Raw genomic sequence first — 11,977 nt, forward strand, 5'->3', positions numbered from 1 at the left:
ATGGGTCTTAGGCAAATAAAAAGGAATCGAATCTAAATACATAAAGTCTAATAATTGAGAGGTGTCCAACAGGTCTTGTATATGGGTCCAACGGGTATTGCATATTGATAACACTGGTCGAGCTGTGTAATTTTTAATTTTTTAATTTTAAGATTAAGATTCATGTTTCAGTTCTCACTTTCGGGTTTCATGTTTTTATGTTCATGTTTTGTGATTTTAGATTCCAATTTCAGTTTCGCGTTTCAGTTTTCATTTCGCGATTCATATTTCAATTTCACATCTTAGTTTCCAGTTTTAAATATCGCGTTCCAGTTTTCAGTTTCACGTTTTAATTTATGTATTTTTTTAACGGCAATATCGGCATCACCAAGAGGGGAAATCACCTTCACGATCATATGCCACCCACACACGCGTTAGGAGGAAACTCAAATCGTAACAACCCTGACAGTACGGTTGAAGGTTGGAAAAACCCTTTCAGTTTTTGGTTCAACGTCTGATTTTTGTGATTCAATGACAGTTTTCAGTTTCGCCTGTCAGTTTTTAGTTTCGCGTTTGAGTTTTTAGTTTCGCGTTACAGTTTCAGTTTCATTTTTCGTGTGTCAGTTTTTTGATTCGCATTTGAGTTTTCTATTTCGTGTTTCAGTTTCAACTTTCAGTTTTATGTTTCAATTTATAGTTTTCCATTCTAGTTATTCTTTGATTTTCAATTTTTTAGTTTTTAGCTTTCAGATTTGTGTTTCAATTTCAATTTTTAAATATGCTCATTTAAATCTGAATTAACTCCGACCCGACTCAATAATTAGGTATAGTTACATGGAACAAGTCCTTGATATAATATTCGTGTTGTACTGAAGTGAAGTATTTGAATTTAAGACAATAATAAATGTAGCCATTAGGGCTATGTCTAAAGATTATTAAATTAAAATTTATAAGTGCAATCGAATTAATGTAAAGCATAAATATTCCTTTTTAATATTAGCTTTACTTATATAAATTTGATATAAGTATTTATTTATGGCTACTGTGAGGTATAATCAGTGTTGTAAATTTCCCGAGATCTCCCCGAGATTTTTCCCGAGATCTCGTTTTTAGAAGACAACCAAGACGAGATGCTCATCTCCCGAGATTTCTCGGTTAATGGGGTCAAACTTAGTCAAAGCCACGATTTATCGGATTTTCTTGCTAATTTGTAAGATTTTCTTGTAAAATTCGTAATTTCTAAGATTTTCTAGCTCATTTCTCGGATATTTTGGTAAAATCTCGTAAAAACGTATATAAATATACATATATTTATGTTTTTATGTATATTTTTTATTAAAAAAAAACTATAAAGTCAACGTAAGTCAACGTCCGGGATCTCCCCGAGATTATTTCGAGATGCCGAGATCTCCCTAAAAAAGTCCAAACGAGATCTCCACGAGATCCGAATTCTCCAACCTTGGGTATAATTAAAGAATTAAGATATTTATGTTATCATTAAACTTATCATGCTAAGAACATGATACTCACACACCAATTTTTATTTCATACACAACTAATTTACTACTTGGATAGAGGAATGATCGTCTACATCTTACTTCCCTCATACCCTAGTTATGTGAGATTGAGTTTTGTTGTTGTTTTGTTTGTATCTAATTTACTACTATACCCTAAATTACAATAATAAAAATTTAATAATGATAAGCACAATAAGTGACTTTATATATGTGCATCAACACGTGCCCTGTACATGTCCAAAGAAAACAAGCGCATTGCACTTATGCGTTACGATCCAGCTCGCACATAATATCGCCGCGTTGGCGAGAAAACTAAAGGCTTGGTTGACAGTTGACACGATCCCTGTAACAAACGCTCATGCAGAAGACTGACACATCATACCAGGTACAAAGGTACGACTTAGTAATATTAGAATACCCCTTGTCTAGTCATCGACCAAATATTACAAAGAGGACTAGCCACGATCTTGTTGTCTTATTGCGTGGCACCAACAGACAGTGCAAAGTTGCTGTAACACTCGCATTTTGAGCCTAGATGAAATGACCATTGTACCCTGGGGTAGGGCGTAATTAGTGATTTTTATAATTATATGTTTATAATTATTTAGTTGTTTAGTTGAGACTAGTTTGTGACAAGGGTCACAGAACAGGTTGGTTTATTTAATTTGGACTCCGTTAGGACCGCCTAAGGAGATACGAAAGATTATCAGATAAGATAACTGGTAAATACCTGTGTGATATGGGGTATGAGTTTGTAACTCATTTAAGTGTATATATCTGGATAGTTCTATCCATTTCTCATTTCATCAAACCCACACACGAACGTATACACAAACACACACATAAACCCTAATTTGATTTTGTGAGTCTTTGGATTAATTGAAGCTAGAGATATATTCCTTGTGATTTCGTGATCAATATAAGGTATGCATATCATAGATTCATGCTTTGATTCTTGCTCTAATTGGGTTTTTGTGTTAAATGAGTTTTTGATAGAAATTAGCTCAAATTTAGTTGTTTGATGTTTGTTATGCTCAATTGATGTTAGAAATAGGTTGTATATATGTTTAGTAGCTTCCATGTGCTTAAAATTTGATCAAAATCGCTCAAAAATCGAGTTTTGGGCGAAAAATGTTCGAAATCAGCGTAAGTGTTCGAACCAGTTGCTACAGTGTTTGCTACAGTGTTTGCTACAGTATTTTGCTACAGCACCTGAACTGCTGCAGTATCACTATTTGCTACAGTGTCACTATTTGCTACAGTGTTCGATATTGCTACAGTGCCACTATTTGATACAGTACCAGAGTTGCTACAGTACCGTGTTGCTACAGTACCGAGTTGCTACAGTGTTCGGAAATCACTATTTGCTACAGTACCTTTTATGAAATTGAAACGGGCGTAACTTTCAAACCGTAACTCCATTTTTGATGAATAAACTATCGTTAGAATCGTAATAAAGAATACTTTTCAATGGTGAACTTTTAAGAAACTAGATCAAATTGTTTTTGGGTTGGAAAAGGAGTTTTAGTGTGTATGTCGTGTTTTGCACGCACCTGTATGCCATTATTGAATGGAGTCATGATGTAGACTCATAAAATTATGAATATATGGTGCTATGACCTAGTTTATAGTATGATTTGATTATACTATTGATTGAGATATGTATATTGACTTCGTTGTGTTGTTCTCAGGTGATAAGAACAAGGAAGAAGCTCAGAAGTAAGATAACTGAGCTGTAGCTGGTAATCGGTGAGTGGGATTATCTCCGGGTGTAGTATAGAGTAGCAAGTTGTGCTACTATGTTATACTGTTATAGTTGCTATGCTTAGTAGATATGTTGTAATAATGATCATCGTAGAGTTGCCATGCTAGTCGTAGGGACAGTTGTTCGTAGTGGTAGTTGCTTAACAGTTGTGTGCACAAGTTGTAGTTGCCTGTTGGAACCTATTGTTGTTAGGTTCAGCTCAGAGAGGTCAACCTTGTTGTGGTTGGGTCCAGTTGGCTACTGTTTGTTGAGTATAGTACTGAATGACGCATCACCTGCGTGTGGATTTACTATACTGGAGATTCAGTAGTAAGGACTTTCGGTAGACGCTAGACTGATCAGCTAGTGGTCGTGTGCTCGTACAAGCCACCGAGTCTCTAGTTGGAGCATAGTTGCAAGTTGATAGTTGCTAGTTATTAGTTGTCAGTTGCCTGTTATGGATTGTTGTAGTTGATGTAGTTGTACAAGTTGGTACTGTATGCTAGATCTGTTAGATGATTCCATTCACTTAGCCTCGTGCTAACCCCCCTCACCTCATCCCTTGCAGGTTTTCGATCTTAGTGCTGGTAGGGACGGGAGTTGGGTTGACGATATGTTTGACAAGACGAACTCTGATGTCTTAACTTTTATAAATATGTAACTAGTTGTTTAACGTAACACCAGTGGTTTGTAATAAGTAACTAGCTAATGATTTGTGATAATCATGTTCGTAATTAACTAAGGGTATTTATTTGAATTAAGACTTCCGCTGTGATTTAAAAAAAAAAAAAAATAAATAAAATCAGGGTGTTACAACTTGGTATCAGAGCATAGGTTTGGCCACATGTACATTGTGTTGAATGTCATGTTCCCAAACCTTGTGTTGTGTCAAACATATATGAGGGAACGGGTTAAGTGAATGTAGGGATTACATGTGTTAGTTGATAGGTACTGACCTGTTTTCCACTAAGAGTTTGTGTGAGATGTTGTGGTAGTGCAGATATGGCAGATAATACAGGAAACGCAACTGGTCCGTCAGCCCCCGGAACATTCAGAGCCCCAGATGAAGACGGATATGTGTCAGAAGAGGATCCGCAGGAACAAATTTTAGATTTGCAAAGTAAGTTAAAGGAAGCACGTGATCGAATAAGGGAATTAGAACAACGTCAGGTAACCGTGAATCCAAGTGGTAGTGTACCGAATCAGACGATTAGTGGTTATCCGGTGCAGTCAAATAATTATCAGCAAATTGGAAGTGCTTTCCAACAACAGCAATGGTTGCCACCTCAATATCAGTTTCCTCAACAGTATCAGATGTCACCTCAGTTTAATCAACAGTTCCCAAATCAGATGTGGGGTCCGTATCAGACGCTGATGTTTCAACAACCAAAGAAATGTACCTTCAAACAGTTTCTGAATTGTAATCCACCAGAGTACTCAGGAAGTTCTAACCCAACGGTAACACTTAACTGGTTAAGAGAGATAGAAAAGGTTTTTGAGGCATGTCAGTGTGAACCAGAATTGCAGGTTATTTATGCTAGTCGTATGCTGAAGAATAGGGCAATGGTTTGGTGGGATACGGCTATTTCTAGTATACCAAAAGAGCAAGTGAACATGATTACTTGGGAACAATTTTATAGTAAAGTTTATGAGCAGTATTGTTCGTCTTATGACCTCAATCGAATTAAGACGGAATTTCTGGCGATGAAAATGACACCTCAGATGACGATAGATGAGGTGATTGAGCAGTATATGGATAAATTAAGGTTTGTACAACAGTGGGTTCCAGATGAGCAGTCCAGAATTCAGCACTTTGTTAACATAATTTTACCAGAGTACAGAACAATGGTTAGGATGGCGACGATGTTATCGCAAGCGTTTGTTATGGCCAAGATGGTAGAGGATGATGTCAGAGCAGTAAGGAATAGAATAGTAGGTTATGAGATGTCACAACAAGATCATGTGATGAGTCATTCGGACTCTAGGTCAAAGAAGTCTGTTAAGTTGAAACATAAGAGTGGGTCAGAACAGAGTGGGTCAGCATCAAGTCAGAATTCTTGGTGTTATAGTTGCAGATCATCTCATAGTGGTCCTTGTTCGGATTCAACCAAAAGATGTTTGAGATGTGGTATTGTGGGACACGAGATTCGAATGTGTTCGTTCCAAGAGGATGTATGTTGGAGATGTCATCAAGTGGGGCATAGGTCAGCTCAGTGTCCGTATGTAAGAGGATCGAGTTCTGGGGCGGGGCCAGGAGCGCAGTCGGGATCAGTAGGTGGATCTTCTGGTTCTCCAGTTGGGCAGAAAAGAAAGAATCCACCTACAGAAACAGCAAGAGCTTATCAGATGGTTGCAGATGCAGATGTTGAATATGATGTGAATACAGGTATGCTTCAAAATCCTCGTATTGTTTAGTTATATACATGTATATGATTGGGTGTATATATATGTGTGGTAGATTAGTAGATCTTGATAGTAGTGTAAGATTTATTTTGTTGCATTTTGTTGTTTATGTTTTAGTTGCGACCCTTCTGTGCCATGTGGGGTAAGGGTGACCCTTAGGTTGACTTTTTGGGATTGAGAACCGTGACTTGGATAGAGATGCGTTGAGTATGTTTGTGTAGTGGACTTTTGGACGAGATGAAGTTGTTGGATAGTGGCATGAGTATGATTGTTATGACGGTATTTCCTAAGCTTATTGGATGTATGATCTGGTTGATAGATTATATTTGGATGATTGATAGACAAGGTTTGAGTAACTATGATTGGACAGATGTTGTGATTGATTAGTTATAAAGTAGTTAAATTAATTACCGATGCTTATTGAGAAAATTGATTGGACATAAGTTAGTGAATGAGACAAGTAGAATTTTTTCGTTACGAGCAACTCAGAATGAAGGTATGATTTAGGATAATATGCTTGTGTCTGGCCAACATAAGTATATTGTGATAAATCATACGGAATTTCTGGGAAGCTGAAGGAAAAATAGGCGGCCTGTGCTATATTGGATTGTGATGTGACTGGATATGAGACGAATAACCTGTGAAGTTCTGATGACTTACGAGACAATTTCGTTGACCTAGGTATAGATTTTAGCATGATGACTAATTCTATTGCCTAAGCTTTGGATAATTGGGAAAAGTGGACTGTATAAAGAGTTGAATTGGATGACAGATCGTGAAATTTATGATACGGAATGGCGAAGAAACACGAATTTGACTCTGATTATTTGACTTGATCGTGTAATTTGTGGGCTTAAGTGGATTAATGGACGTTGATCGACGGAGATTGTGAGAAGTTATTTGGTATCGGGAGTGTATTGACGCCAGGAATCTCATTTCCCTATGCAATTGTGGTGGATATTTTCGGTATCGGGGATAAGATCGATAAAGTTAACCGTGTGTTTTGGCGGTGCGAGTAACAATTTTTGGGATTGTTGACCATAGTTGACCCGATTGCGAGGACGGAATCTCTTTTAAGGAGGGTAGATTTGTAACACCCGCATTTTGGGCCTAGATGAAATGACCATTGTACCCTGGGGTAGGGCGTAATTAGTGATTTTTATAATTATATGTTTATAATTATTTAGTTGTTTAGTTGAGACCAGTTTGTGACAAGGGTCACAGAACAGGTTGGTTTATTTAATTTGGACTCCGTTAGGACCGCCTAAGGAGATACGAAAGATTATCAGATAAGATAACTGGTAAATACCTGTGTGATATGGGGTATGAGTTTGTAACTCATTTAAGTGTATGTATCTGGATAGTTCTATCCATTTCTCATTTCATCAAACCCACACACGAACGTATACACAAACACACACATAAACCCTAATTTGATTTTGTGAGTCTTTGGATTAATTGAAGCTAGAGATATATTCCTTGTGATTTCGTGATCAATATAAGGTATGCATATCATAGATTCATGCTTTGATTCTTGCTCTAATTGGGTTTTTGTGTTAAATGAGTTTTTGATAGAAATTAGCTCAAATTTAGTTGTTTGATGTTTGTTATGCTCAATTGATGTTAGAAATAGGTTGTATATATGTTTAGTAGCTTCCATGTGCTTAAAATTTGATCAAAATCGCTCAAAAATCGTGTTTTGGGCGAAAAATGTTCGAAATCAGCGTAAGTGTTCGAACCAGTTGCTACAGTGTTTGCTACAGTGTTTACTACAGTATTTTGCTACAGTACCCGAACTGCTACAGTGTCACTATTTGCTACAGTGTTCGGTATTGCTACAGTGCCACTATTTGCTACAGTACCAGAGTTGCTACAGTACCGTGTTGCTACAGTACCGAGTTGCTACAGTGTTCGGAAATCACTATTTGCTACAGTACCTTTTATGAAATTGAAACGGGCGTAACTTTCAAACCGTAACTCCGTTTTTGATGATTAAACTATCGTTAGAATCGTAATAAAGAATACTTTTCAATAGTGAACTTTTAAGAAACTAGATCAAATTGTTTTTGGGTTGGAAAAGGAGTTTTAGTGTGTATGTCGTGTTTTGCACGCACCTGTATGCCATTATTGAATGAAGTCATGATGTAGACTCATAAAATTATGAATATATGGTGTTATGACCTAGTTTATAGTATGATTTGATTATACTATTGATTGAGATATGTATATTGACTTCGTTGTGTTGTTCTCAGGTGATAAGAACAAGGAAGAAGCTCAGAAGTAAGATAACTGAGCTGTAGCTGGTAATCGGTGAGTGGGATTATCTCCGGGTGTAGTATAGAGTAGCAAGTTGTGCTACTATGTTATACTGTTATAGTTGCTATGCTTAGTAGATATGTTGTAATAATGATCATCGTAGAGTTGCCATGCTAGTCGTAGGGACAGTTGTTCGTAGTGGTAGTTGCTTAACAGTTGTGTGCACAAGTTGTAGTTGCCTGTTGGAACCTATTGTTGTTAGGTTCAGCTCAGAGAGGTCAACCTTGTTGTGGTTGGGTCCAGTTGGCTACTGTTTGTTGAGTATAGTACTGAATGACGCATCACCTGCGTGTGGATTTACTATACTGGAGATTCAGTAGTAAGGACTTTCGGTAGACGCTAGACTGATCAGCTAGTGGTCGTGTGCTCGTACAAGCCACCGAGTCTCTAGTTGGAGCATAGTTGCTAGTTGATAGTTGCTAGTTATTAGTTGTTAGTTGCCTGTTATGGATTGTTGTAGTTGATGTAGTTGTACAAGTTGGTACTGTATGCTAGATCTGTTAGATGATTCCATTCACTTAGCCTCGTGCTAACCCCCCTCACCTTATCCCTTGCAGGTTTTCGATCTTAGTGCTGGTAGGGACGGGAGTTGGGTTGACGATATGTTTGACAAGACGAACTCTGATGTCTTAACTTTTATAAATATGTAACTAGTTGTTTAACGTAACACCAGTGGTTTGTAATAAGTAACTAGCTAATGATTTGTGATAATCATGTTCGTAATTAACTAAGGTTATTTATTTGAATTAAGACTTCCGCTGTGATTTAAAAAAATAAATAAATAAATAAAATCAGGGTGTTACAGTTGCACTATAAATAAGAGGCTCGAATCACAACACAAGGGGATTTCGACGATCAAAGAAGCACACTATATTTGCATATTCATCGTTGTTAGTAATGAGATCACTCTACCCCCCGCGCTAGTCAGCTAGCGCAGTTTTCTCTCGTGCTACCGGATTCACAACATCTCAAGCTACAATCTTACGGTTACAAGTAACGTTATGTGAACACTAACCCTACAAAACCTCGTCCGAGCCATCAATACCGGCTATCCCGATAATGTTGGGTTCACATTTAACCACCCCTGTTGAGATCCTCATCTCGCAAGAGTTATTCACTGTACACCGGACCGGAGAGTTAAACTCAAAAGACCTTTAAATCCCTCCAATTTGTGATTTGTTGTCAAGCGTGAATCAAATTCACTGAATCTATTCTATGCTTTATTATTTAACTCCGTAAATAAACTTTGCCCAAGGAAGCACACCACCCGGGTTCAATTTCTGGCTATGCCAAATTGTTCAAAAAGGGAGTGTGACCCGAGGATGCACATAATGCGCAATTTACCCGGTACCAGGTCTCGCGCTCGGAGGCTTGATTACCCGAGGTTTTACCTTCTATGGGGGAGCCAATGTGCTCGTTCATAGAAGGGTTTCCTCGTTTACCAAAAAAAAAAAAAAAAAATAAAGAAAAACTTATGAATATAATTATAAGTGTTATAATAAAAAATAAGCATAAAGTAAAAATTGATATGTTAGTATCACCACTCAACCCGGTACTCTTATCATCATAAAGTTTATGGCGGGATTAATTGAATGTAGTTTGTATAGCTGGCGCCGCAAAGGGAAGGAAACGTGGACAATTAGGATATGACGGCTGTCGTATGAAACGTCTATCTTAACATCACGTGTGCTTTTAATATTCCTATTCCTTATTTTTTTTTATTCTTACTCAATTCAAATCCATAACCAAACTCCAATTATTTCAAAACCTTTGATTTTCTAACTCACACATTAACCCTATATATTAATACCTTTACATCCTAAAAGACGTGGGAAACCACGTCGTTTCACCCCAACCCAAATAAAAAAATTGAACAAAATGACATTTAACCAAATTGGGCGCAAAAACTTCAAAAAAACTCTTCCGCTATAATCAGTTTACAAAAACTATCCTGAACTACAGGGGGTAATACATAAATTCTCTGAATTAAAATAAACACTTAACCCAAACATTTTGACAGCCCGTATCTTCCTCCTCGCCCCGAGTTAAATTTCACCGACCATACCGTTAAACTCAAATATTTTTATGAACAAAACGAAACTAACTACATTCAAAATGGACACTTTTTAAAATAAAAAAAGCTAAACACAACAAGAGCCCGTATTGAAATGTCCCGTTCATATTGATTATAAATGTTCCATATTAATTGATTTCGTTGCGAGGTTTTGACCTCTATATGAGACGTTTTTCAAAGACTGCATCCATTTTTAAAACAAACTCGTTTCACCCCAACCCAAATAAAAAAATTGAACAAAATGACATTTAACCAAATTGGACGCAAAAACTCCAAAAAAAACTCCTCCACTATAACCAGTTTACAAAAACTATCCTGAACTACAGGGGGTAATACATAAATTCTCTGAATTAAAATAAACTCTTAACCCAAACATTTTGACAGCCCGTATCTTCCTCCTCGCCCCGAGTTAAATTTCACCGACCATACCGTTAAACTCGAAATATTTTTATGAACAAAACGAAACTAACTACATTCAAAACGAACACTTAAAAAAAAAAAAAAGCTAAACACAACAAGAGCCCGTATTGAAATGTCCCGTTCATATTGATTATAAACGTTCCATATTAATTAATTTCGTTGCGAGGTTTTGACCTCTATATGAGACGTTTTTAAAAGACTGCATTCATTTTTAAAACAACCATAACCTTTATTTTATATATAAAGGTTTAAAAAACATTACGTAGATTATCAAATAATGATAATCTAAAATATATCGTTTACACACGACGATTACATAATGGTTTACAATAAGAATATATTACATCAAAAATAAGTTTCTTGAATGCAGGTTTTACATAATATCATACAAGCATGGACTCCAAATCTTGTCCTTATTTTAGTATGCAACAGCGGAAGCTCTTAATAATCACATGAGAATAAACATGCTTAAAACGTCAACAAAAATGTTGGTGAGTTATAGGTTTAACCTATATATTATCAAATCATAATAATAGACCACAAGATTTCATATTTCAATATACATCCCATACATAGAGATAAAAATCATTCATATGGTGAACACCTGGTAACCGACATTAACAAGATGCATATAAGAATATCCCCTATCATTCCGGGAAATCCTTCAGACATGATAAAAAATGAATTCGAAGTACTAAAGCATCCGGTACTTTGGATGGGGTTCGTTAGGCCCAATAGATCTATCTTTAGGATTCGCGTCAATTAGTAGATCGGTTTACTAATTCTTAGGCTACCAAGCAAAAGGGGCATATTCGGCTTCGATCATTCACCCATATAATGTAGTTTCATTTACTTGTGTCTATTTCGTAAAACATTTATAAAACTGCATGTATTCTCATCTCAAAATATTAGATTTTAAAAGTGGGACTATAACTCACTTTCACAGATTTTTACTTCGTCGGGAGTAAGACTTGGCCACTGGTCGATTCAAGAACCTATAACAAATATATACATATATATATCAAAGTATGTTCAAAATATATTTACAACATTTTTAATACATTTTGATGTTTTAAGTTTATTAAGTCAGCTGTCCTTGTTAGTAACCTACAACTAGTTGTCCATAGTTAGATGTACAGAAATAAATTGATATATATTATCTTGAATCAATCCACGACCCAGTGTATACACGTCTCAGGCTAGATCACAACTCAAAGTATATATATTTTTGGAATCAACCTCAACCCTGTATAGCTAACTCAAACATTACTGCATATAGAGTGTCTATGGTTGTTCCAAATAATGTATATACATGGGTCGATATGATATGTCAAAACATTTGCATACGTGTCTATGGTATCCCAAGATTACATAATATATTAGAATACATGTATAATACAATATAAGTTAGCTAGGATATGATTTGTATAGAATTGTTACAATATTTCTCGTAGCTACAACAATCAAAAAATATCCAATCTTGTTTTACCCATAACTTCTTCGTTTTAAATCCGTTTTGAGTGA

This window comes from Rutidosis leptorrhynchoides, chromosome 6 (assembly GCF_046630445.1).
Source record: "Rutidosis leptorrhynchoides isolate AG116_Rl617_1_P2 chromosome 6, CSIRO_AGI_Rlap_v1, whole genome shotgun sequence".
Taxonomy (NCBI): domain Eukaryota; kingdom Viridiplantae; phylum Streptophyta; class Magnoliopsida; order Asterales; family Asteraceae; genus Rutidosis; species Rutidosis leptorrhynchoides.